The sequence below is a fragment of the Furipterus horrens genome, unplaced genomic scaffold (genome assembly GCF_987537825.1).
Source record: "Furipterus horrens unplaced genomic scaffold, mFurHor1.1.pri manual_scaffold_4, whole genome shotgun sequence".
NCBI classification, from domain to species: Eukaryota; Metazoa; Chordata; class Mammalia; order Chiroptera; family Furipteridae; genus Furipterus; species Furipterus horrens.
In genome coordinates this window covers 9,513,366-9,540,483 of record NW_028327174.1, presented here as the reverse complement: position 1 = coordinate 9,540,483, position 27,118 = coordinate 9,513,366, and the positions used below count along the sequence as shown (strand labels likewise).

The following is a 27,118-nucleotide window of genomic DNA, read 5'->3' as shown; positions in this document are numbered from 1 at the left end:
CAGCAAACAAAGATATAAAGAAGAAACACTCACCCAGACAGGTAGGAGGGGCGGAGCTGGGGCGGAGAGGACATGGTGTGGTGGCAGCAGCAGCAGTGGCAGCAAGGAGGCCAGCAGAACGCACAGTCACATGTTTTAAAAGTTGGGAGGGACATCTGGGAAGCTCTCCAAACACCAGACCAGACCGTGCAGTTCACGGTCCCAGCACCAGGGAAAATAAAGCCTCATTGCTTCTGACTGTGCAAACCAGTGGGGGTTGGGGCGGAGGAAGAAACTGCCGGTCTCTCAGCAGAGTCCGCTTGTTTAAAGGGCCCCGAGGTCCCTAAAACATCTGCAGACCCACCCGCTCTGGGAATGACGGCCAGGGCAACAGCTAGAGAGGCGCCAGTCCCATATGGAAGTGGGAGAGGTGCCTGGAAAGGGGGCAAGTGCTGGGCAGGCAGCATTGTTCCCTCTCAGACCCCTCCCCCGCATACAGCGCCACAACGTGGTGAAACAGGTTGCCCTGTACTAACGAATCCCTAAGGCTCCATCCCTTACAACATAACAGGAGCGACAGCTCTGCCTAAGACATAGAGGCAAACAAACACAGGAGCCTGTAAAAATGAGGAGATAAAGAAGAATGGCCCAGAAGGGGGAACGGATCAAGGTTCCAGGGGGAGAACTAAGCAATGAGGAGATAGCCAACCTAACAGACAAGGAGATAACCAACCAACAGATGCAATTCAAAACACTGGTGATAAAGATGCTCACAGGCTTGACAGATATGCTTAAGTACAGCAGACACATAAGGGAAGAAGTGAAGGCTATGCTAAGTGAAACAAAGGAAAATCCACACAAAACCAATGATGAAGGGAAGGAAACCAGGGTTCAAATCAATGATTTGGAACATAAGGGAGAGAAAAACTGTCAACCAGTACAGAATGAACAAATGAAAACTGAAATAAAATGAGGAGAGGCTTAGGAACCTTGGGGGCAACTTTAAACATGCCAACATCCAAACCACAGGGGTGCCAGAAGGAGAAAAGGAAGAGTAAGAAATTGAAAACTTATGTGAGAAAATAATGAAGGAAAACTCTCCAAATTTTGTGAAGGAAATAGACATACAAGTCCAGAAAGTACAGAGGGTCCCAAATAAGCTAGACCCAAAGAGGACCACACAAAAACACACCATAATTAAAATGCCAAATGTTAAAGATAAAGAGAGAATCTTAAAAGCAGCAAGAGAAAAGCAGAGTTACCTACAAAGGGGTGCCTATAAGACTATCAGCTGACTTCTCAAAAGAAATTTTGCAGGCAAGAAGGGACTGGCAAGAAGTATTCAATGTGATGAAAAGCAAGGACCTACAACCAAGACTACTGTATCCAGCAAACCCATCATTTAGAATGGAAGGGCATATAAAGTGCTACCCAGACAAAGTAAAGCTAAAGGAGCTCATCATCACCAAGCCATTATTATAAGAAATGTCAAAGGGACTTATTTAAGAAAAAGAAGATCAAAATTATGAACATGAAAATGACAACAAACTCACAACTATCAACAACTGAATCTAAAAAATAAAAACAAAATCCAACTAAGCAAACAAGAATAGAAACAGAATCATAGGTATGGGGGTCATTTGGAGGGTTATCAGCTGGGAGGGGGAAGAGGAAGAAATGGGGAAATGGTGCAGGGATTAAGAAGCATAATTGGTAGGTACAGAATAGACAGGGGGAAGTTAAGAATAACATAGGAAAGGGTGAAGCCAAAGAACTTATATGCACAACCCATGAACATGAACTAAGGGGTGTGGGATTGCTGGAGGGAAGAGGAGTACTGGGAGGGGGAACAAAGGGGAAAAAAATTGGGACTACTGTAACAACATAATCAATAAAATATATTTTTAAAAAAAGGCAGAATGTCTCCTATAGGTTCGTCCCCACACCCACCTCCTCAAAGACTGTGAATGGGGCTCAAATGGAAGGAACCAGAACCCAGATCACCACCCACAGAACTATCTGACTAGCAGCATCCCCGGAGGACTAAGCCCATCATGAGCTCCTCAGAAAGGTACGGTCCAAGGGCTGAAATCCATAAACCCAACAAGACCATGTTCTGGGGTCAGGGTGGGGGTGACGAGTAAGGACTCCTGTGACCAGGTGGAGAACCAGAGCCCTCCCCATCTCTGGATCTCTGTCTCTGCATTTCCACACTCAGGGTGCATATCCCCCTCCATTAGGAGCCCCAAAGGGCTGGATTATGGAGTGTAAGCCTAGACAGTTGCTGCTTTTTTTCTTTTTTGTCATGGACATGCCTGCCTGACCTACGCTTTGATTGCTGAAGCCGCCACCTCAAAGGTGGCTATGTGGAATAAAGACATTGCCAGATAGAGCCAGGTTCCCTCCCCGACTGAGGCTCCTCTGTTTTAATATTTGGGTTGATTTTGATACCTGATCATTTGGGCCTCTTGTTTTTTCTCTTCTCGAGCTTTAAATTTCTGATCTTATGGTCTAAATTCACCAATAAAGAGGGAGCCTGTGAAACCCTCAGCCTCCACTCCAATAAAAGCAGGACCCCAGGGGCTCATACACTCTTGCTCTCTCCTTTCCTCCCTCCTTCTCCCTCTCTCCTACAGGTGTGCTATGTAATTTCCTGGTCCTGTAAGTAATAAACCTTCATTTTTTTTTTCAAACATTGGTTACCGATAAGCTAAGACCTGCAGAAAACAGGCTGTGTCTGTTTACCTTGGTTTTCCCAGAACCAGGCACACAGAGTGACCTCATCCATAGGAGTGCTGGAGAAAATCAATGGATGGATGGATGGATGGATGACAAATGAGTAAATGGGCAGAATTCAGGTACAAGGCAAAAATACAGTCCCAGAGAGAAGATAGAAGCCTATCTCAGAGACACAAACTCAAAGCAGCTTTAATAGCAGGAATGAAAGGAGGACATGGTGTCAGGATTTTTCCCTAAGGCCCTGCAATCCCGGGAGAAGATGGGCCCAGACACCAAGGGCAAGCCTGAGCGTTCAGGTCAAGGAGCTGTAGCTCTGGGGCAGGAAGGCGGAGAGCAGGGAGCAGGCAGGTCATAGCCCCGGAAGCCTCCTTCCCGCCAGAGGCTGGGCTCCACATGCCTGCGTCCCCAGAGTGCAGGTAGGGTCAGTGGCGCTGGCCACCTCCTGGACTCGCCTTGCAATGCCTTGAGCACTTCGGTGAAAGGTGACTCCTTTTTCCTTCCTTCTGGGCCTATGGGACTTATCATAAAATACCCGCTACTTGGGTGTCTATAGGAGAAAATGTCTTCTAAATCCATTAAGTTGCTAATGCGTGCATTCGCAGACCAGAAAGAAAGGTGTGGAGTTGATGGATGTACCTGTCATATTTATGGTTTGTAGCCATGTGATTAATGGGCTTTGTGGTTTATAATGCAAGGCTCGTTCTACTCTCCTCTTTAAGCTCCAGGTGATTTATAGGGCATGGCAGTGCTGTGCATTTCAATGGGATGACAGTGATAACATTTTATCACCGTGGATTATCAATTAGTCTCCTTTGAGAAAAGGACGGCCTGGATTCGGGCTGGGAGCAGGATGGGGAGAGGGGATGCTTCTTGAAAGCATCTGCCCCCAACCACCTGGAGATCACAGCCTTTCTCCCTGACAGCCGCGTCCCAATTCATCTCTAAGATGAGAGGCTGCAGGCATTTGGAGACAGGACAGAAGCTGGGACCTTCTTACTCCAGAGCCTCGCACCTGTCACCAGGCTGTGCCAAGGTCCCTCATGCATCCCCTTACCCACTCTGGGCCCACTCTGATCTAGCTTCCATATACAGCCTCCAGAGGAATTACTATGGGGGTACCCCCAGCATTCCTGTGTTGAAGCCCCAACCTCCACAACCTCAGAATATGACTGTATTTGGACACAGAGCCTTTAAAAGGGTGATTAATGTAAAAGAAGGTCATTAGGGAGAGCCCTAGTCCAATACGACCAGTGTCCTTATAAAAAGAGGAGAGTAAGACAGAGACACACACAGAGGGAAGACCACCTGAAGACTCAGGGAGATGGCCACCTATAAGCCACGGAGAAACCAACCCCGCTGACAGTCTGATCTCAGACTTCTAACCTCCAGGACTGTGAGGACATGAACTTCTGCTCTTAATCCCCCCGGTCTGTGGTCCTTTGTTGTGGCAGCCCTTGGACATTAATACAAGAATCCCCCTTTCACATCTTTTCCTAAAACATGCACAGTCTTCACTATTTTCTCTCCGTGTGACCTTGGCCACATCAGGTAGCCTGTCTGAGCCTCAGTTTCCTCATCTGTAAAGTGGAAATAATAACGATTACATGGCAGAGTGATTGAAAGCATTAAATTATTGCTCAGCCCAGTGCCCAAGACACACTCAATGCTGCAGACAACACTACTTACCGTTCAGCCACCTGTCTGTTCCCTCAGGCCAGATGCCCTTCTCCCCACTTCTCCACCAGGTGACATCACATCTCTCCTCCAAGTCCCAGCCCAAGTGGCCGTCCTCTCTGAAACCTCTCTGATTCTCCAACAAGACATTGTTCCCCTGCCGCTGCTCTGTACCTGTCTCATTGGGTCTGTGCCTGCCTCTCTCTGGTCCATGAGCCTTGTCTCAGTGTGGGACTGTGAGTTCCTTTAAGGTGGGACTGAATCCAGGCCTCCTCCATCACCCACACCTAGTGCAGGGCCTAGCACACAGTAGGTGCTCAATACAAAGACTCAGAAAGGCCAAAGGTAAGGTGAGCAGGAACCTGGGGCAAAGGTAGAAGCCCAGGCACACTATGGAGAGACCCTGGGAACCAGACAGGACACAGACAATCAAGAAACCAAGTGTGGGTCTGACCTACTCATACGCAGTCACCGACCCCTCCACTTTCATCTCAGTCTCCCCCTTTGTCCCCATCCCCTATTCAGCTTCTGCCATTGGTCGATCACCCAACAGATATGAATCGATGCCCACAATGTGCCAGGTGCGGATACACGCGGGGAGCCAGAGAGAGAGGGCCCTGCCCTCAGGGCCTTGCAGCCCAGTGGGGAGTCCAGTAATAAAGGAACAGGCACTTGAATGTACAACTACAAATCTGACATGAGCTATGAAGACCAAAGAGGGAAGTGAAGACCAGACTAGCAGTGGAAACCTACTCCAGATGGGGCATTGAGGGAGCCCCTCCAAGGAACTGATGTTCAAGATCAAGGATAAAAAAGCAGGGCTGGCCGTCGGGATTCCAGCTGCTCCACAAGGTACCTCCCTGTGCATCAGACACAGCTCTGAGCACAAGCTCAGTGAGAAGAGGACAGGCTGGATTTCAGTCCCTACCTGCCTCCACGGTAGGCATCCCCTTGTGCAGCTCACAACCTGCACAACTGAACACAATGTACACATGCCCCGTTTCTGGGCTTGGGGACCCAATTGTACTTTCTGATTTTGACCTTTTGTGCCTCTAGGGACCTATGTTCACATTCATCACTCGTCCCCTCCTGCTTTGGGTTGCCCTCATTATACCCCACCCCACAGATCCAGCTCTGGACTCTGGAAAGCAGTGTGGGCTCCTGGCTGGTGTTTCTAGGGGTTTGTGGCAGCCCCCAAACAAGAGGACGCAGACGCCAATGCAGAAAACTAGTCAATGAGTTAGAAGTTAGCACACAGAGAGAGCCAGGAGGAACGCTGATGGGGTCCCCTTTAGGATAGGGACCACAGTGCCATCAATTCTGGGTTCACAGCAGCCACCCAGGGCCTGGCTGATGGGAGAGGGGAAGGAAGGCAGGGGGGAGGGGGAGAGGGAGCGAGGGGGCAGATAAGGAAGGGTAGAAGGAAGGGAGAGAGAGGAAAGGAGAACCTCTAAGACAGAACCCAGACGGCCAGCCCTGGCAGCAGATCTGTGGGGCAAAGGTGGGAGAGGGACAGCCGTTAAGGCTACTGGTGTCGTCCAGTTGAGAGGCGACAGTGGACACAGAGGACGTAACATCAGACAGAGAGTGAGCATAATTGAGATATATTTGCTGACCGGCTGGATGGGGAGGGACAAGGAGGAATTAAGGATGATTTCTGAGTCTCTGCTTTGGTAAAAAACCAAAACCAAAACCAGTGCATATAAAACCCTTAGTGAGATGGGGAAGGTGGAGAAGATGGGGAGAAAAGCAGGTCGGGGGCAGGGATGAGAGGTAGTGGAATCCGGAGTTGTTTTGGGAGTTGGAAGTTTGAAATATTTGTGAACTATACACGCGGAATAGACACTTTTCAGATAGACGGTTGGAGACACACATCCAAAGCTCAAGTACCCGTAGGCTGAACGTATAAACTAGAGAGGAGTCAGGTCTGAAAGAAGTCCAGGGGCAGGTAGGCCCTCAGAAGGTGAACAGCCGGACAGGGAAGAGCGAGCGTGGGCAGGGCAATAGAAAGAAAAATGAGGGAGGGGTGCAGGCTTTCATGAAGCCAAGTAGTGTTTCTAGAAAAGAAGGAATAACCAGCAGGGTGAACAGCTGCTGAGAGGTCAGGGAAGTCAAGAACACAAGCAACCACAGAACGTAGTCGCTGGGGAGATGTAGGAGCAAATGTCTGATCGGAGTCAGGAATGAACGAGAGGAGAGGAATTCTCTCAGGAGGGAATGACAGGTGTTTAATAAACTCTTTCAAAGAGTTTTGCTGAAAAGGAGAAGAAAGAAAGGGGGAAGGGTGAGCAGGAGGGAAATTGGGGGTCAGCGTAGGGTTTTATTTAAGATGGAAAAAGATAACAGCATGTCTGTGTGCTGCTGGGAATGATCAGCGTTTAGAAGCTGCAGGGGAGAGCGGAGTGTTGCTGCAGTGACGTCCTCAGGAAGACAGCCTATCTAGTGCACACGTGGAGGGGTGGCCTCGGGAGGGACAGCTCATCAGCTGTAGCAGGAAGGAAGCAGACCGGGACAGACACCAGCCTCGCACACATGAGATGCTCGGCGTGTGTGAAAATGACCCTTTACTGCCCATCTGATCCCCGAGTGGCTCAGCTGCTTCTCGTCTGTCGTCTTGGCCCAGACCCACTGCCTTCTCTCGGCTTATTCCCGACAGACCTGTGGCTGCCCTGTGTGGTTCCTTGCCCTTCCAGAGCCCTCCCATCCCTGAGACGGTCCAGCAAGTGGAGCAGGCACTGAAGGGCAGGAAAACATGGCCATGCCCTTGGGGACACGAGGATGCTTCAGGGAGCTGGCAGCCCGGGAACTGGGGCTGCCTGCATGGCCTCACAAAGGCAGGGACCTCTTGCCAAATGTTAATGAAATGTCTGAATGGAAAATTAAAAGGCTGTGAGTACCCGTGCTCCGCTTTCTCTCTCCCGCTGCCACATCCCCCAGACGTTGGCGGAGCGAGGCTGAGCCGGCACGCCCGACAGAGGCGGGGGCAGCCTTAACAGAAAAGGGGGAAATGGAGAGAAGCAAGCATCGCAGAAGCACCCAGAGAGCACCAGGGAGACGCTGCCAGTCTCTCTGCGGGTTCTCTGGGCTGGAGCATCTCCTGGGCCCTTCACGGTGGTCAAATGGCAGGCTGAGTGGTAGACGCAGTAGGGGACACTCCAGTTCATTCCTGGTCTCCTTTTTTATTTTAATTTAAATTATATTTTATTGTTTATGCTATTATAGTTGTCCCAATTTTTCCCCTTGGCTGCCCTCCACCCAGAACCCTCCACACCCTCAGGCAGTCCCTGTTGTCCACATCCATGGGCCATGCATGTATGTTCTTTGGCTACTCTACTTCCTATGCTGCACTTACATCTGCACAACTAGTCTGTAACTTCTTAATCCCCTCACCCTTTCGCCCACCCCGCCGAGCCCCTCCCATGTGGCAACTGTCAAAATGTCCTCTGTATCTGTGACTATGTCTCTGTTCTGCTTGTTTATTTTGTTTTTTAGCTTCGGTTATTGATAGGTATGTACTTATTGCCATTTTATTGTTTATATTTTTGACCTTCTCCTTTTTCTTAAAGGCCTGTTAACATTTCATCTAATACTGGTTTGGCGATGATGAACTCCTTTAGCTTTTTCTTGTCCTGGAAACTCTTAATCTGTCTTTCAATTCTAAAGGACAGCTTTGCTGGTCTTCTCAAACATGCCACAAAATCACTACTGGCTGGGGAGCCAGGACCGAGCCAAAGCCTCAGCCCAGCTCTGCATCTCCCCACTGCCAGGGACCGTCCTGACCTGCCACTGTCCAAGAACCGTCTCCCAGCTGGACACCAACAGGGACCAGTTAGCCAGACAGCCATTGTTCACTGGTTAGTAAACATTTCAAAAGAGTGGGCGAGAGTGTAAAGTCCCCACCTTCAATGAGTCAGAGAGAGCGTGACTTCTCACTCTGATCACAACCTTAGGGGATGCGTCTGTCCCGCTGTCCCTGCCGCTCCTCCTCTGCTCACCCCCTCATTGTTTTTTTCTCTCCTCCTCTCTTTTCTACTTCATCAGCCCCTCCTTCTTTCACTATTTCTCTCTCTTCACTGCCCTGCCCTTTCTCTGCTCACTCCCTCCTTCTCCGAAAGTACTCATGAGGAGATTGTAGGCATTAATATTTGCTAATTAGCCTCTATTCCATGACTGTTAGTATCAAACCTTGAGCTGAAATCATTAGATAACACTATAGATAGACAGATAGCTTGCTGCTAGATAGGTGATAGACAGACAGATGGACAGAAAGATACATAGGTAGTTTTATATGTAAGCTATATAATATGCCCAGAGCAATAATTAATAATAATATCCTATGTACATACTGTGTGCCAGATGCTTTTCAAAGCACTTTTACAAGCATTAAAATGCATTTAATCCTCACAATAACCATAAAACCAAGTGTTGTTATTATCTATTGTTTACAGATTTAAAAAGAAAAAAAAAGAGGCACAAGTAACTTGCCCAAAGTCACACTATTTTGTACTTTGCAAAGTCAGAATTCAAATCGAAGTAGTCTGGACTCAAACCTGAACCACTGGACTCAGAGAGGTTGAGTGACTTGTCTAAAGTCACACAGCTGAGAATTTGGAGGGCCAAGATGCAGGCTCAGGGATGTCTGGTCCCAAAGCCCGGTTCCCGCCTCCCACCGGCAGACAGTGCCGGTGGTCTCTGCTCCTAACTTGGAATGCAGAAGAAATGGACAGTGTATGTTTTATTCTGTTATTCCTTGTCCAATTTTATGTTTCTTTTATAGGTGACCCTTGATGAATCATCTTCTCCCTGTGGATTCCAGACTATCACTAGGAATTTAAATATTCCCTACCCTTTAGCCTACCTAAGTCACCTCTCTTCAAAGGATATATACAAGGAAGTAAACTTCCAACTAAAATTGCCATGATCAGATACTAATCCTTTTTTCCTTTGAGATTCGTAAGTACCAGTGATTCATGTGTATTAGATTATTTAACCAGCAAATGTTGAGTGCACAGTGCATGTCAGAGATACAGTGTCTCCCAGCCTCAAAAAGAATGTGGTCTAGGAGGACAGGTAAGGCAGGACCCTTAACTCTTAGTCAAGGTAAAAAAGTAATAGTAGGCTTCAAATTGGAACAGATAAATATTCCAGTGGAAACTTGGGGGCTAGAAGCATCCTGGAAGGCTTCCTAGGGGAGGAGAACTAGAGTTTGGATCCTAAGATGCGCTGGATCTGGCTACTTCCTTTCTTGTAGAGTCTCAGCACTACCTTTGGAAACCCTGCATATGTGAGGATGTAGAAGGTTGTGGAGGCTGGACAGACTCCATGTCATATCTGGAAGTTAGATTTTCATTACTGTTAACTCCTCTATGCCCACCTGACCTGTGTCACTTTGTACAAGAGAATTGGTGGTCTCTTTTTTCTAAAAAGAGAAGAAAAACACTCTTAATAAGTTTTTTGTTTGTTTGTTTTTGTTTTGTTTTGTTTTGTTTTAGCTTCCTAGTTGTCTCAATACTAGAAAAATAAGGCAGGTCTTCTTAAAACACCACTTTCATCTCATCTGTCCTAGGCTTAAAAATCAGTGCCTGCTAAGCCCACATGCCTGCAGGACCCCGTCCAAACACATCAGCTTGGCATTGAGGTCTTCCATGAGCTGGTTCCAGAGGACTGTCACGGCCTTCGATCTCACATAACCGCACTGGCATTCACTCTAGATATACTATAGGCGTGACCACTTGCTGAAAAAAAAGCACAGAATGTTCTAAGGTTTGATTAAGGAAGAGGGAAAAAGAAACACTGAGCTTCCTCTTCCCCACTGGGTTTTCCCAACCAGCTCCTGCCTCAGTGATGAGCTAAAACCACCAACCAAACAATGAAACAGAAAGTGAACTTGGCCTCCTAGAGGCAAAGCCGTGCAACTTCGGTTTACCCAATGTGCCAGAGAATTCAACCCCATAGTTCATCCACGTGGGATATCTACTAAGTAATGGGTGCAACATAACATAATACAATAAATAAACTTGTGAGACTTGCTTTCCAGTCAGACAGGCAAGGAGGGGTCGGGGTGGAAGGTGCTGGTCCTAAGTGAAGTGAAGCCCATAATATGCCGATAATAATGATGGCCACCAGTGCAAGTGGAATCACAGTCAAAAAGCCTAAGGATGCAAGAAATGAAACTTATTTTGCCATCATTGAATTTAATTTCTCCTTTAAGTTTTTTTTGTTTTTGTTTTGTTTTGTTTTGTTTTTTGGTAGCAGAAACTAAACCTCACTTGGTTCCTAGTCTACTGTGCTATGTGCAGTACCCATATTCTCCAGATATTAAACATCAAAGCACAGATCTAAAGAACAATCTGATCTTCAGACATCTAACCATGGGGCATCTTCAGAGAGTCCACACTGCTGTGCGTCCTTGTCCCCGCAGCAAAGCCTCCAGGCTCTCTCACAGCTACATTCCAGGCCTTCAGAAAACCTGCTAGGCCCAGAAAAGTCACTCTCTACTCCCCTCGAGACTTATGACACTCACCGGTAACCTGTACCTGACAAACACCCGGAAACATTTCAACTGAATTCCTCAAGCCAATGGGGCGCAGAAGAATCATGGGGTATTTCCACTTTCCTAAGGCTTTTGCAGGAAAGGGGGCACATGTTCCTTCTGCTATCAGATACCAACATTAATTGGGAAATCCTGTCATTTCTCCTCCCCTTTGTTTTCCCTGGAAAGAAAGGACAAGCAGAGCTATTTCTACATCCAAACTCCAATTTTCACTGACTATTCTTTCTCTCTTCCTTAATTCCAGAAAAGTTGTATTTTCTCTACAGGGAAAATATCTAAATCATAATGCATTCTCGCCTATATATTGAGTAGAGACTTTATGTGGTGAGTTAATCAAAGCTTTGATTTTTTTTAACTGTTTTTAAACTTCATCTCTATATGAAATTCAAAATTTCACTCTAGAGCTACATATTCAATAAGAACAGTGACTCCCAAGCAGGATAAATACAAATAAATCCTCACCTAAGCACATCATAGTCACAATGCTGAAATGATAAAGAAGACATCTGTAAAGTATCAAGAGGAAAAATGCCACTTCATACACGGAAAGGACAATAATAAGAATGACAGCTGATGTCTCAGTGGAAACAAAGGTGGCCAGAAAACAGTGCAACGGTATCTTTGAAGGGCTGGGGGAGGGGCATCTGTCAACCATGATGTCCAAATCCAATGAAAATACCCTTCAAAGGGAAAGTGAATGAAAAACATTTTCAGACAGAGCAAAAAAGCTAAGGGAATTCGTCTCCAGCCAATTTTCATTATAAGTGTTCAACCAAGTTCTTCAAGCTGAAGGGAAGTAAATCAGAGGGAAGCCTAAACTGTGGGAAGAAATAGAAAAATAAGAATGATAGTGATAAATACGAGGGTAAATATTTATGTTGTTTTAGTTATCTTTGTTTTATACATTATATATGTTAAAAGACTGTTTGAAGCAAAATAAATACAATTTATAGGGTTTAGAACACAAATAGAAAGATAATCTGTAAAAACAAGAATACATAAGGCAAGAAGAGTAAAAGAAAACTCATTGTTTCAAGTTTCTTACATTGTGAAATTATATAATATTATTTGAAGGGTACAGTGCTGAGTTAAAGATACATGTTGTAATATCTAGAACAATCACTAAAAAAACCCACGAAGTACAGCTATAAATAATAAAGGATATTCAATTGAACACTAAAAATTACTTGGCTCCCCCCGCCCCCCCCCAAAAAAAAAACAGTCAAGAAAGGAGGAACAGAGGAACAAAGAATAGATGAGACAAATAAAGAATATATACCAAGATGGAAGATCAATACTTTCATTAAATGTAAATGGACTAAGAATTCCAATTCTAAACCAGAGTGTTGAGTAAATTTTTAAAGGACTTAACTACATGCTATTTGTAACAAAAACACTTTCGATATCAAAACTGATGGATTAAAAGTAAAAGTGTAGTCCTGGCTGGTGTGGCTCAGTGGATTGAGTGCCAGCCTGCAAACCAAAGGGTTGTCGGTTCGATTCCCAGTCAGGGCACATGCCTGGGTTGCAGGCCAGGTGCCCAGTTAGGGTGCACAAGCAGCAGCCACACACTGATGTTTCTCTCCCTCTTTCTCCCTCCCTCTATCCCCCCCAAAAAGTAAAAGTGTAAAGAAAAAACAAAGCCTGTAAACATTAAGCACAAGAAAGCTGGTGTGTCCATATTAATATTAAGCAAAGTGGAAAAAGAATAAAGTGGACAAATTTCTTGAAAAACATGACTTACCAAAGCCAATGCAAGAAGACATAGAAAATCCAAATTGCCTTATATCTGTTAAAGAAATTGAATTCTTAGTCAATAACCTTCCCACAAGGATGATTCCAGGTCAAGAGGTTTTAACTAATGAATCGTGACATTTGAAAAATAAATAAAACTAATTTTACATAAACTCTGTCATAAGTTGAGTTTCCCAAGAAACAAGACTTTGAGATAGAGTTTTCATGAAGTAGTTCATTGGAGGGTGATCTTGGGAGCAATACCTATAAGGTAGCAAAGGAAGAAAGATTGGGAAGGAGAAGTGCAACAATAATGGAGTTGCAACAGAGGTTTCAGCCTCTTTAAAGTTGTCCCACCACCCTGGCTGCTGTGGCTCAGTGAATTGAGCATCGACCTGCGAGCCAAGTGTTGCTGGTTCGATTCCCAGTCAGGGCACATGACTAGGTTGCATGTCAGGTCCCCAGTTGGGGGCATGAGTGAGAGGCAACCACACAGTGATGTAAAAATAAATAAATAAATAAATAAATAAGTTGTCCCAAACAGAGGAGGGGTCCAGACCCTTTAAAGCCCTACATGAGCTTAGTCAGTGGATGTGGACTAGGCAGAGGGCTGTGTTGTCCACCAGAAAGTCCTGGGGAGGTGTCATCAGCAGGCCCATTCCCAGAAGCAAGAAAATGAATCCTTCATTTCTGACAAGGGGTATCTGGGGTGAATGGGGGTATCACAGGACCTATTACAAGCTTTTTCAGAAAGTAGTAAAGAAAGAAGTATTTTGTAACTCATTCTGAGGCCAGAAAAAATTCAATAACAAAAAACTGAAAAATATAGGACAAGAAAGAAAATTACAGGCCAATACTCCCCTTGAGCCTAAAAGCAAAATTCCTCGATAAAATGTTAGCTACTTGAATCTGCAATATAGTAAAAGGATAATACATCATGACCAAGTGCTGTTTATTCCAGGCACTTGAGATTGATTTAATATTAAAAAGAAAGCAATGCAATTCACCACACTAGAATAAAAGATGAAAATCACATAATTGCCACAAAAGATGCAGAAAAGGCATCTGACAAAACTCAATTCCTATTCATGATTTTTTAAATTCTTAGAAAACAAGAAATAGAAAGGAGCTCCCTCAATCTTATAAAGGGCATCTGTGAAAAATTCACAGATAATATTCCACTTAATAGTGAAGCATCGAATGTTTTCTTCCTAAGATCAGGAACACGTCAAGGATGCCTGTTCTCACTACCTCCATTTAGCATTGTGCTGGAAGTCCTATCCAGTACAATAGAGCAATAAAAGGAAATAAAAAACACGAAGATTAGAAAAGAAGACATATATCTTTATACACAAATAAAAGTATTGTTTATATAGAAAACTCTAAATCTAAAAGAAATGCTAATAAAGCCAATAGGTGAATTTAACAAGTTCACAGAATACAAGACTAGTACATAAAAATTAATTGTATTTCTATGTACTAGAAAGGAACAACCGAAATATTAAATTTTTTTAAACAACCTAATTAAAAACAGCATTGAAAATTTACTACCAAAGAAGGAATCTCATAAAAGATGTGCAAGGCTTCTCTATTAAAAATTAAAGATCTAAATTGAAAAACCAAAAATAAAAAAAATTAAAATTAAAAAAAAATTAAAGATCTAAATAAATGAGGAGATGCCATGTACCTTCTCTCAAATTTATTTATAATCCAATGCAATCTTAAATAAAATCATCCCAGCAGGTTTTTCGAAGAAACTGCTACACTGATTCTAAAATATATGGCCATGTAAAAGACCTAAGATGGCCAGAAAAGTCATGGAAAAGGAACGAAGTTGAAGGACTTTCACTACTTGATTCCAAAGTTTGCCCTAACTCTGCAGCAATCAAGACAGCACGATATCAGTGCAAGGTAAGGACAGAGGGAACTTAAAGTATGGCAGGGAAATAAGACACACTCAAGACACTCAGGTATATTTTTTAAATGGAATTACAGAGATAAAAATATAATTAAAATTTAAAACTCAGTGGACAGGTTAAATTAGAAACGGCTAAAGAGATGATCGGCAAAACAGAAGATAGAGTTGAAGAAAATGTCCAAAATGCCCATGAGATAGAAGTGGAGGTAGGAAAAGTGAAGAGTAATAGAGAACGGAGTAAAAATGTTGACCATATGTCTAATTAGAATTCAAAGTGAGAGAACAGAGTGAATGATGAAGAGGTTATATTTGAAGAGATAAAAAGGAAAAGGCTAAGATTTTACCAAAATTGATAAAAGAAATAAAACTAAAAATTCAAGAAAGCCCCAAGCAGGATAATTAAAAGAAATCCCTTTGTTGATGTATCAAAGGCAAATTTCAGAATACCCAAGATCCTCGAATGTAGGCTTCATGATGGGAAGGAGCACCATCACATAATGACAATCAATAAATACTTGTGCAGTGAATGAATTAAATAGGAAATGTTAAAAGAAGTCAGGAAAAAGGATCTATTACCTACAAAGAAATATTTAGATTGGCAACTGACTTTGTAGCAACAATGAAAGCCACAGGAAAGTGAATTAATACTTTCAAAGTGCTAATAGTAACTGCCAACTTAGAATTCTGTACCAAGGAAAAAGCTATATTTAAATAAATAAAGGTAAAATAAAGGCATTTGTGAAGAGAGAGAGACTATTAACCAACAAACTTTCACAAAGTAAACTTTTAAAGGATGTACTTCACAAGGAAAGAAAATGTCTAGAAGAAGGTTTCTGATGCAAGAAGAAACAGGAACAAATAAATGGTAAATATATGGGTAAATCTAAATAAAAATTCATTTTATTAAACACATTGTCTAATATATCAGGTTTTAAAAGGAGAAGAATTAAAATACTGAACAATGACAAATAAGTCTGGAGGCAGGTAATAACATCCTCAGAAACTTGCTTTGTCCAGAAGGAAGGTAAAGATGTTAATTAACTTAAAAATATTGTCAGATATATAATATATTATATTTGTATATGCTATAGTCTTATGCTTTGTAATGTATTATGGTACATAATATTATATATATTTATATTTCTAGGGAAATAAAAAATGGAAACATAACTTTAGTATAACTTTTAAATAAGCAGAGATAAAAAAGAAATAAGGATAAAATATCTCAATCAAGGCAAAATAAAACAGAATGGAAAGGGAAAAAAATTAGAAAAGTTGAAAAGCATAAAATGTCTAATCTGATGGCAAAAAATGAATCTAAATATATAAATCATAATAATCCGAACTGGGTTAAACTCTCTGGTTAAAAGACAGAGATTGTAATAATAGATTAAAACGCAATTATATGGGTTGGGAAAGGGTTCTGCCTGGCAGCCTGTAGGGGTTTTCTGTTCTGGTTCAAGTCTCTGGGGTCAGGATGGGATGGGACAAGAAGATGGATGAATATTTATTCACTGATATCCTACTTGATAGTCAAAAGGAATTAATGTGGCTTACAGGGATGCATGTAGCAAAACAGAATTTTTATGATGAAATCAAAGCTAAAGAAAAACAGGGTGAAAATATAAGATGAAGTCAGATTAGCTAACAATGCACCTCTAAAGCCTCACTGGAAGTTGTCTGGTCAGTCAGCTCTGAGACTCCCAGCAGCAAAGGCAAAGAGGAAAACATGAACATTACTGTTGTGTTCCCAATATCCAAAGCATTAAGTACAAATCGGTGCAGAGACTTGGGGAAAATTAGCCCCTAATAAAGGGAACGTATGTGAGGTAATAAACACCACTTTCAATATATCCCTATAATAAATCCAAGAACCTATTATTTTTTGTTCCAGTTTTTTATGTCCTTCAATGAAGAATATGAAAGCGATTCTACGAGGGCCAGGACAGTAAAGTCCAAATACACAGCTCTCTGGTATCCTGCTTGAGCCAAGGACAAAATTGATCAGAACTGGATAACGGCTCTTGACTGTTTGGGGTTCTGGGCTACCTGAGAATCCAATTAAAGCGCAGGGGTATCAGGAGCACTTCCTGAAAGAAGTAACACATTTGCTGAGTCCCAATGCCAGTGCCCATGAGGTTCTGCTACATTGATATGTTACTGTTGGGTCCCATTAGAGCTGAAAAACAACAACAATGATAAGCAATAATAATAACAGCAGCAGGAACAAATGCTTACGTAGTACCATGTATCAGGCACTTTTTTACCCACTTGGACAAATTTTTGTAAACCTCTCCCCCATGCACACACACATTTCTTTAGCAAGCTTGTATAGATTTTCTTTTCTTAGACAAGGAATAGGTATGAAAAGGTCACAGTAGGTTTTTTTAGGAAGTGGAATGAGACAGAGACACCCTATTTCCTCTCTTAGGAAGCTAAGCAGACTGAGATGCAAGAGGCAAGAAGCAGGAAGACCAGTGGGGAGGGGCTGCAGCCATCCTGGCATGAGGCGGTAGAGAAGGGATTATAAATATATAAAGGGAAGAGTCAACGACGTCAGACCAATTTGATGAAAGAGGCCACAGAGAGGGAAGAGTTAAATCTAAGTGTCCATGCACGTTGCTTTCTTCTTCTGTCCTCGGTCTCCCTCCCTGTGACACGAGGGTGGTCCCTGATCCTCTGACTATGTGAGCCGGCATGTGGGCACAGCAGCACTGCCGTGGTGGGTGATGCTTATGATGTATGTTGATTGACTGAAATTGATGGGTCTTGAGGTGCTACAGAGCCTTCCAAACAGAGGAAAGATGAAATTACAGCCACTGCAGCTTTGTTCTTGGTTGTCATTTCTTCATTTGTCCAGAAGTTTCCAGAAGGCCACCAGGTGCCATACGCTGAGCTGGGGACCCCGAGATAAGAGACACAGCTCTGAGCCTGGAAGAGCACCCAGCCTGCAGCATCCGACTTGGGGAAGGAACCTCTGCAGATGCTCAAAGTCTAGCCTGGGAGACAGAAACATAAAGAACCAGGGAAGCCCCGACGAGGGCAAGCTGCCCAAGCTCTGGGGACTCAAAGGCGGACGTGGTGGGTCCTGGTGCTGCCACTTAGAAACAGATCACTGATCCCTGGAAAACAGGAAAACCCAGGAAGATGATTTGGTTCTCAAAAACAAATAGATCTTGAAACCTTATTACATGGGGAGAAAAATGTCAGAGGCATTTGAATGCCATTAAAACATAATGAGGACTCTTGAGCACATTGGTTTTTTCATTGCCTATGAAAACACAAGCTTTTGTCAAAAAAGAAATAAATAGCTCATTGTCAATGCCACCCTTGAGAAGTGGCCTGAAGGGGCAGGAAGAACAATGGAGAAGGACTTTGTGTCATCCGTCCTATACAAGTCAGAACATCTCTGGGGGCGATCATTTCCCCGAGTATAAAACACCTGCAGCTGTTCCTGCCCGACTCTTTCATGAGCAGCATGGCTACCGGTTACTGAACACTGACAATGTACCAGGCACCCCTCCTAGGATATCCAGGTGCATTTAGCTTCTCAATTCACAAGGACGGGTAATTATTATGTCACTGTGACCGAGGCCACAGAGAGTTGACATGACCTCCTGAGTTCAGAGGACCATGTCGGGTGGAGCTCCGTTCTACACCAAAGAAATAAATTTGGTAGATGCACATCTGATTGTAAAGCACCGTCAACACGGGGCTGAGGGACAAGTCGACATCACCAACTCTTTTGAACCATGTCCTCTCCTAACCTAGGCAACTCTGCAGCCAAAACTAAGGATCCAAGTGTCTGAAAAAAGACATAGGTTCTTAGCACTCGCCGCTCAGTTGGCAGGTGCTGGGGAAGAAAGAGTCAGAAGTGGATGGAGGTGCCTAAAACCTCCCCTCCCACTCTCTGTGGCCCTCCCTCCTGCCCCAACCGCCCTCTCCACGGAGCCAAGCATGCGCCCAGACTCACACAGGAATCCCAAATTAGCTCAACCTGCCTCCCAGCTGCTGGATGAGCCTAATTAGACCAAATTAATAATTTATTCAAGCAAAATGAGACATGCCAAGAACCTCCGGGGAGGCTGTAACATGATAATGCCATCTTATTAGAGAAATGCGTCAACAACACCCCATGCGGACACTTTGATTCTGGGACAGAAGCAGGAGGCTGGCAAGTTGGATATAATTCACCTTCTCAGCTCCTGGGTCCTCCCACCTGCACTCTCCAGGCATGACATCTCCTGTCCCAGGTGTGACACCCCTCAGCTCCCCACTTCCTCGCCCTCCTCCTGCTTCAGCTCCCCCTCCTCCTCCCTCTCTCCCCTCCTGTTCCCAAAATCACTCTCCCCCACCAGAAAGGAAAGCCGGATGACAAGCTAATATTTCCATGCCATACACTGAGTGATTCTTACATAAAAATTAACAGGCACTTGACAAAGTCATAATTACTAACTAATGATGCATTATGCAATTTCCATAATTAGTCATGTTATTGATATTTCCTTCCGACCACAGAACCAGCGGGGCCACCTTTATTTATAGCGAGGGAAATGGCTAGTCTCTCTGCAGGCTGTTCAGAGAGAACTTTGGGGAAACAGCTTCCTTCTAACACCCCACCCCGAGACCCAGTTCACAGCCTCCTGTGGGCTAGTCACCTCTGGAGCTCTTTTGTTTCTTCGGAGAAGCAGGGACAAACCAATCAATGCACAATTGTCCACGTGAGGATACTGAATTTCTCAAGTGTCCCAGCTGTTTGAAGCATGTCACAGATGTGGAAGATGAAGACTTTTCTAGAACTTTGTAAGCAACTTTTTTAAAAAAAATTATTTAAGACCTTTATTAACATGTGTTTGTAGTTCATTGATGTTCTTGAAAACATCAAGTTGTAAACTTATATTACAAATAAAAAATGAGGTTCTTAAAAATTTCAACTTGACCAGATGTGAAACAATTTTAAAACCTTTAAAGGTGTATTGAGAAAAACCAGGCTAAAAAAAAAACCTTTGTCATTACCAAAAAAGAGAATTCTTCAGATAAAAAGAATAAAAACCCAGTGCTGCATAGATAACGCAGATAGTTCTAGTCGTCTGGTCAACGGGCAAAAAGCAAGCACTTCAGGTCTTCAACGCCAATCTTTTGTCCATTCCTCATTAGTGGAATTGCATATCCGTTTCTTCTTGCTGGATGCCTGATTCGGATGAGGATGGAGACGGTAGATGAGCATTTACTCAGCCCCGCCCTGCTCTGCCCCGGGAGCGGATGAACTCTCAGCGGGTGGATCCGCTGCTTTGGTCTCTTTGCCGTCTTGCGGTTTAGGGGTTTCTGGGCGTCTGCCTAGGTAACTGAAGTTGCGCCGCTACCGACGTTGAGGTGGCTGCTGACCTTCGGTCTCATCTCCTTGGTGTTCCTCATCTTCTTCATTGCCGTCCTCTCTAGGCTGCCCTCGGCGAGGAGGGACCCTGCGCAGTCGTGGTCTGTGGCCCCGATCCATGCTGTGTCTCACTGGTGTACCTCGTTCTCCTGCGCCTCAGTCGCCTCCCTGCCCAGGAGGGCTGGACTCCAGGGGTCAACGACACCCGTGGGTCTCCGCAGGTAGTCAGGTGGGAACCGCTGCCTGCGGTAGGACCTGGCCTTCGGGGGCAGCCTCCCCGCCCTCGCTCTTCTCCCCGCGCTCACTCTCCTGGTGCTTCCGCTGGTGACTGCGTGGAGCTCCGCGCGACGCGGACGGAGCGCCTACAATGCTCGCGGTCTGCTGCACAGGGACCGCCCAGCCCTGCAGCCCCACCAGGGCCCGGGGCGCCGCGCACCCCCTTTCTCCTTCAGCACCGTCCGGTCCCGCAGTCCGCCCGGCTCCTGTACCGCGAAGGTGCTTCCTGGGGGCGCTCTTCCCTTCGTTATGGCGGCCTGGCGGACGCGTACGCCTTCCCTGGTGTCATTCCTGCGGAGGAGACTGAGCCATTTTATTGTTCCCAAAACCTCCCCTGCGATGACCTTCCTGTCCCCACCGACAGGCGCCCCCGATGTGAGGCCGCCCTGCGCGCTGCTGCTCCCTGCGCCCCGCTGCCCGTGGTGCGGGGCTTGGTGTCTGCGGTGCTGACCGTGGGGGCGGGGCAGGCTGCTGCTGGGTGTCCCCGCGCTGCGCAGGGCTGCGGTCACGGTGACTGGGGCCGACTGCCACAGAGGCGGCTCCTCCCGGGTGGTGACGGCAACAGGGCTCTCTGGGGTCCGCTCTCTGCTCCCGCTACCCATCGAGCTCTGTGTCTGTGAATCCATTTTACAGGTGAGAGGACTGAGGCTTGGAGAGGTGAGTCTGTGCCCAGTGCATAGTGCGCGTGCAAAGGTGGGATGCAGCTGCGCGTCTTCTGATGGCAAGCCTGGGAGGCGGCATTGTCTGTGCGGTCCCACGGCAGGTTCAGTCACGGGCTCGTCCTTCAGGCTGCTGCGAGGACTAAATGAACTCCTGCTATTATATGGTAAGTTACATTATCGTGTGTTACATTGTATTACCTAACAATACATCACGTCACATTGCATTGTATTATGTGATGTATCTTTTTGTAGGATGGCGCTATGTTCAATTTGCTCACAGAGGTCCCTGTTAAGATCATTGTCCCCAGTGACAGTTAATAGTGCTCTTTTCCCTCCTTGAAGTGTTGCAGAGTGGATGATATAAGGTTGGTGCAAAAATAACGCCCGATTTCGAGGTCTATTTTAAAAATGAAAAAGCCCATGATTATGAAAATATTTATATGTTAACATAACCTCCTTTGCTTTCTAGAACCTCATTCCATCTGTCCACTAGCTTATAAATGCCACACTTATAAAATTCTTCAGGTTTTGAAGCAAAATATGAATGCAACTCATTTTCAACCTCTTCTCTTGATGTCAACCTAAGACCATCAAAATGGTTCTGTCGTCCCCAAAACAAGTGACAATCAGAAGGAGCAAGGTCAGGAGAATACGGAGGATGAAGCAATATTTCCCAACCAAGTTCTTTTGAGAAACTTTTGGTGAGTCGAGCTGCGTGAGGACGAGCATTATCGTGATGGAAGATGACAGCCTTTCTGTTGACTAAGGAGGTTCACTTCTGGTTCAAAGCTGCTTTCAAACGACGAAGTTGTTCACAGGAAAGGTTAGCAGTGATTGTTTGATTGTTGTCTAACAGTTCGTAATGGACAATCCCTTCCATATCCCACCACACACTCAACATGATCTTCTTTGGATGAAGTCCCCCTCTTGGGTGCTGAACTCTTCTTCCTCCTCGACTGATCCATGATCGGCGGCATTTAACACTGTGGTAAAGGATCCACTTCTCAGCACCTGTAACAAGCCGACCTAAAAACGGTGCCTGAAGGTGTCGCAAAAGCAATGATTCACAGCAAGCAACACGCTGTTGCAGATTCTCTGGAGACAGTTCGTGTGCGACCCATTTTCCAACTACTGAGACCTTTCCGATCCTTTTCAGTTGGCATAGCACAGTTGTATGGGCTACGTTACATTGTTCTGTGAGTTCCCTAGAGGTGATGGTGGGGTTTTCTATGACAACAGCTTCCAGCACTTCGGAAGCAAGTTTTTTTGGATGACCCTCTTTTGGCTCATTTTTCAAACTGAAATCCCCACTTTGAAGACGGGAAAACCGCCTCCTGCAACTTCTTTCAGTCCCTGCGTCGTCCCCACAAGCGCTCTGAGTAGACTTTGCCGCTGTCCTTGCACTGGCACCTTTATGGAACTCATAGAGTAAAACATTTCTAACATGGTCTTTAGACAGGATGAACATGGGTGCAAATATTGTGGATAATTATGAACAATACTTCGATAATCTGAAAAAATAAGGTATAAATTAGTCACTGTGACATCAAAAAATTATAAGAGGCACAAACTTAATAAATACTATCTAAAACTTTCATTTAAAAAAAGTCAGACATTACTTTTGCACCAATAATTTATATTTTATAGGGACCCCTAATGTTAAGGCCCTTTTCACCCCTGAGAGTCTGTAATTCTCTTCCCTCTGTTGCCTCTCCTCCCTCTTCAGCTAGAGGATATGCTTGAATGTCACTTTTATCAGGAGCCCTGGCCTGGGCCCCCTGGCTAGGTCTGGTCCCTGCAGGGACACCTGTTGTTGTTCCATCTGCCTGGCAGCCCTTCAGTAACAACAGTGCGAGCTTCCTTTGGGTACTGTCGGTTCTTAGGGGGTGAATAGGCACATGACTCACCCTGGCCAATCAGAGAACTCTGACCATCCTCACCATGGCAATCAGTGTGGGGACTTGGGGTGCCACTTGGAGAGTCTGTTGAGCACAAAGCCTGCACAGAGACAAGCTGAGCTAAGAGATGAAGCAGAGACATCATCCAAAAGCCACCATTAGACCACCAGGATTCAGCCATGCCTGAAGCCCACTTACCCCAACTTACCTGAGCCAATAAGTCTCCCTGTTCATTAATCCAGTTGAGGGGGTTTCTGTCACTTGCAGAGGAAAGACACTAGGTGAGTTTGGTCCCCCTGCTCTGTGTCCTTAGAGTGCTCAGCACTTTGCCTGTGACAACTCCTGTCACCCTTACTCATAGGCCCAGACGTCACATCTGACTCTCCCACCAAAGCAGAAAGCCCGTGAGAGCAAGATGTCTGCCTAAAACCTCCACTCCGGTGAGAAGCGTGGCACACTCCCGCCCATCACTAGGGTCTCCACGAGGGCGACCTCCTTGGAGAGGCCTCCCCAGAGCACCCCTCTAAAACAGTTCCTCCCGTGATGCGCTACTCCCCAGCTTCTCTTCCTGAGCATCTGTCCTCTCACTCTACAACCTTTCGCTGTAGGTGACATTTTTGTGAGCTCACTGTCTGTCTCCTCATGAGAATGGAAACTACTGTAACTCCCTGGGAGCAGAGACCTTGTTTCCCGGGGTCTCCACCGAAGGCACTGTGCCTGCCCCATCCAGTACCCATGGTGAGTGAGTGAACAGTGTTGGTTAGGAATTAGATGAGATCATGGATGTGCTGAGCTTAACAAAGCACCTTGTTAAAGGGTAAGGGCTCAGTAATTATTCACTGCTCTTTCTACCACCACTTCTACCACAGCCATTCTTCCTGAGTACTAACCACACCCAGCTCTGCGCCAGGCGCAGTGAGGGACATGGGTAACGTTCAGAGCGAGAGCTAAGAGCTTCACACACATTATTCCACACAAGCTTCACAACAACCCCAGGAGGTAAGTATTATTATCCCCAACTTACAGCGAAGAAAACAGAGGCACAGGGAGGTAAATTAACTTGTCCAGGGTCACGTGGCTGAGTGGCAGAACCAGGATCGGAACCCAGGCTGTCTGGCACCAGCTCCATCGCTTAGTTGCTCACTAAACAGCCTCTGCCTTGTGGAGACAAGTAAGGCAGCGTCTCTGCTCCCAGCGAGCAGACCAGATGCACAAAATAGAGTAAGCGCCCGCACATAATTACTTAATTAATCAATTAATTACGAAGGCATTGCATTTAGGAAGAGAGGAGCCACTCTGGCCCGCAGAAGCCACACTTACCCTGTCTCCTCTCCGTGGTCAGCATGGGTTTACCCTCATTTACGCTAAGAAGTCATTTAAGTCATAATCTCAGCTTCCTGCAACTCCGGATGAATCAATTAAAGGGCAACCTTCCCTAAGCTCTTTTCCTCTGAAGACTGATGAGGGGAGAGGTGGGAGTGCAGAGAGGGAGGCAGAGGGGGGTTGTTCATTATAGTCGAGACTAGATTTGCAGTAATCGACAAAGCATCACGTGGAAAACGGACCTTCCGGTGGAGTCCGATGCTCCTTCACGCAGCCGTTTCTCGTCTCCCACCCATGAGAGGTGTTCATGCTTCGCTCTCTCCCTCCCACCCCTGAGCAGTGTGCAGGCACATTTTGGAGGAACCACGAGTTAGATCAAAATTACATTTCTCTGGCTGTGTCTCGGATGAGTGAAACAGTTCGCTCTCATAGGCTTAGGGGGCCAGGGGGGTTGATAATAATAATACTCTGCATTAATAGGCCAGTGCTCAGCAAGAAGCACCTGCAAACATTATCTCGCAGCGGCCTCTATTATTAACTCATAACTGAGCTTTTGGCCCTAAGTCGTAGCCCGGAACGAGGCCCCCGAGGCTAGTGAGAACTGAAAGCAGCTTCTAAGAATTTCCTGATCAAAGCGTGAGTGCTCTGTGCGAGCAGCCCGCATCCCCTTGGCCCTCACCCTCCCGCCCAGGCCCACCCCTCCTGTCTGAAGGTCTCAGTGCCTTCACCTATAAGATGGAGCTCACCAAGGGGGAGGCAGAAGGGCTCTATCGGTCAAGGGCGTTCTCTGCTGCCGGTAACAGAACATCAGACTAACACAAACAAACAAGGAGCTGCCAGAATCAATTCAGTATCTCAGTGATGTCAGGGGGTTGTAACCGGGAAATTCTCTAGTCCCCTCCCTCGTGGTTATAAAGTGGCTGCTGCAGCTCCAGGCATTGTGCCCACATTTCAGGTAGGATGACAGGCAGGGGGACGTAAAGCCAGCTCTAGCTCTCCCTGTTACCAGGAGCCCTGCCCCCACACACAGCAGATGCCCACTTACGTATCATTGGCTAAAATGGGATCACATTAACACACCTAGCTATACTCTAGATTAATCACCAAGGGAGGAAATGTTTGGGGGGGGGGGGTGTTGGGTTAACCAGCTAACAGCACAGGGCAGCGAGAAGAGCGCTGTCTACTCTGACACTCGGGTTCTTCTATCATCGGGGTCTGTGGCCTCAATCACTGCACCTGTAAAGTGGGGAGCACTGAGCCCAAGGCTCTCTAGCTCAGACACTGACTGTTTATGACTTCTACAGGAATGCCCAGTGCTGACACAGAAAGAGGCACTAGGCTGTAATCCCCAGCTCCTTGCTCCCCTCCAATTGTCCTCCCTGAGCACTGGAGGCCCCAGAGCCCAGGACGAGAGGGAAAAACCTCAGGCCACAGGGAAGTTAGAGGCACTGGGGGTCCGGACTCCTGGGTTCCCTTTCATTGGCCATACGGCTCACTCCTCAGATATTGAGTATGTCCAGTATAGAGCCTTGCAATCAAAAGCCATATCACCTGCAATAACAATAATAATGTCAAACGCTGAATGAAACCTCACTCGTCCCCAGATGTCATGCTAAGAGCTTCACCTGTGTTATCTTATCCAATCCTAACAATCTCATGATGGAGGTGTTATTCGTGCACCAAAGCATTGCATGTTCCTGGGACAATGTCCAAAGACAGGGAGCAATGCGTCTCTGCCCTCTGCCCCTCCTAGAGCACGAGGGAATGTTCCAGAGAAGCCCCCAGCAGCCTCACTGAGCAGCCTGGCCTTCTGTGCCTCAACCCACCATTGGCCTGGAGAGGGGGACCGTGTTCAGCCTGCACCAGGCAGCACTCACTGCCCCCCCATCCCGCTCAGGAGAGACCCATACATCACCTGGGCACCCCTTACCTAAGCGAAGCCTGGATGCAGAAAGGAGGCGGGAAGGAAATGACTATGAGGGAGGGAGGCTGTGCAGGCCTGCTCTAATTTTCAACGGCGTCTCCCCCTTCGTCTGCTTTGCTCGCGGGCACACTTGCCTGCTCCCCCATGTTCTCCTGCGGTGTCCCTCCCAAAGCCCTCAGGACCAAGGCACGGCCGGCAGCGTCACCTGTTCATAGAGCAGGAAACTGAAACGTCACTCGCTAGTGACAAAACCAGAATTGGTCACCACGTATTCAAGGCATTTTCTGCGGTGGCACGGTGTCCTTTGAGCAAGGGTTGCTTTATGGAGAAAGCTCCTTTCCTGGGGAGAACCTGAAGCCAATCTCTTCTCTCTCTCTCTCTCTCTCTCTCTCTCTCTCTCTCTCTCTCTCTCTCTCTCTCCGTGCCCCCGCCACCTCATCATTGATATCCCATGTAACCCCTATAAAACCGAGCTGTCTTCGGGTCCTGCCTACACACAGCATTGCCTTTGAAGTATTGTGTCCTAAACGCCAGGCTTTACACTGCGGGTTTTCTTTTGAGAAGCAACATCAATTCGAACTTGAAGTCTCTCACAAAACTTCTAGCGAAGGACATTCTCTTTGTAATGCACAAGAAACACCTCACAATCCTCTTTCCGCAACCTCTCAACCTCTCCCATGACCCGGCCCCCCAAAATCCTCTTTCCCTTTCTCCAACCCTCCCCAAACTCTTCCCCGACCGCAGTCCATTCCCACTCTTGTCTTTCTCCCATCTTCTGTCCGCTTTCAGACGTGTTCCTGTCACCTGAAGTGCCATCTCTTCCTTCTCTTCCCAACACAAACCAAGCCAGCCCACGTGAGGGACCGTTCCTGCGTGGACCACTCTCTCAGCCCCGCACAAGGGCCCGAAGCCCCTCGGCAGCCTGGGAGGGCGGGGGAGACACCGTGACAGGTGCTAACACACTTCCTGTCCCGGTCCCCAGATCGAAGAGCTTCTCACACCAGAGCTGCCTATAGGAGCCCCTGGCAAGGAAGGGCACGGTGAAGGAGGAAACATCCCTAACC

General features: G+C 46.1%; 1 pseudogene; it reads right to left on the bottom strand.

Moving 5' to 3' along the window:
• Window positions 1-19,824: 19,824 nt before the first annotated feature.
• LOC150011102 (Y-box-binding protein 1 pseudogene) lies at window positions 19,825-20,849 on the bottom strand (annotated as a pseudogene).
• Between the last annotated feature and the right edge of the window lie 6,269 nt (window positions 20,850-27,118).